This window comes from Schistocerca piceifrons, chromosome 7 (assembly GCF_021461385.2).
Source record: "Schistocerca piceifrons isolate TAMUIC-IGC-003096 chromosome 7, iqSchPice1.1, whole genome shotgun sequence".
NCBI classification, from domain to species: domain Eukaryota; kingdom Metazoa; phylum Arthropoda; class Insecta; order Orthoptera; family Acrididae; genus Schistocerca; species Schistocerca piceifrons.
In genome coordinates, this window is record NC_060144.1 from 281,617,257 (window position 1) to 281,618,417 (window position 1,161).

Here is a 1,161-nt window from a genome sequence, read left to right on the forward strand (position 1 = left end):
TATAGTTTGGTAATTATTTTCTGGTAGCGGTTATCGAGACGAATCCATTGATGTGTAACAGTAAGGTCTCTGAAGGTCAACGAAGGTAAAAAATGTGGTATGAACGCCCATTTACAGAAGGTGTTCGAAGTGAGTACCTTTGGTATCAGTGCAGTGCTGCAATCTTCTTATCATGGGTTGATTGGTATTCCTTATCACTTCGGCACTTATGGAAGCACTGCTCTGACAATTCCCTCTCATATATCGTGCAAATAATAAATATTTGCCGAATACGGCGTATCCATCTAATGTGCTATTAACATTTAAACACCATTCGACGGTTTCGCAATACAACACTAACAGAAACACTAAGACTAGTATCGGCGAATCAAGCGAATGTGAATGATGTATTCCTTCGAAGAACAAGTCAATATGCTTCCCATTTACGGAGAATGCCAACGAAATTCAGTGAGAGCCAGAGACTTATACGATGAAAGATATCCTCAGCGTACTCACCCTACACCTCTTAAATTTAAATATGTGTATGATAAACTGAGAACAACTGGATCTTTAACGCATCGGAAACATATCCGGCAAAGAAAAAATACTAACGAGGTAACGGAAGTTGGTATTCTTGGCACTGTGGTTCGAGATCCTAGTGTTAGTTAGCGTCAAATCGCAAAGAAATCTGGCACGAGCCAGAGTAGTGTTGTTCGAGTTCTGCATCGCCATAAATATTATCCCTACCATATCAGTACCCACCAAGAATTAACTGGTACGGAGTGTATGCGTCGCATTGAATTCTGCCGCTGGGCTTAACTTCAGATTCAGATGGATGAGACTTTTATTAATTTGATTTTATTTACCGACGAAGCTACATTCCCGACCCATGGAAGTGTTAATTTGCATAACATTCATTATTGGACAACTGAAAAACCACGTTGGCTGTGGCAAGTTACACACCAAAAACTATGGTCGGTGAAACTATGGTGTGGGCTTCTGGAGGACAGTATTATTGGCCCCTATTTCATTGAAGGAAATCTGAGTGTTAGGAAGTACACCACATTCCTGGAAGAAACGTTAGGTCTGTTATTGGAAGAAATACCTTCAGCAACAAGGAACAGAATGTGGTATCAACACGATGGGTGTCCGGCACGTTTTTCGCTGGTGGTTAGAAATGAG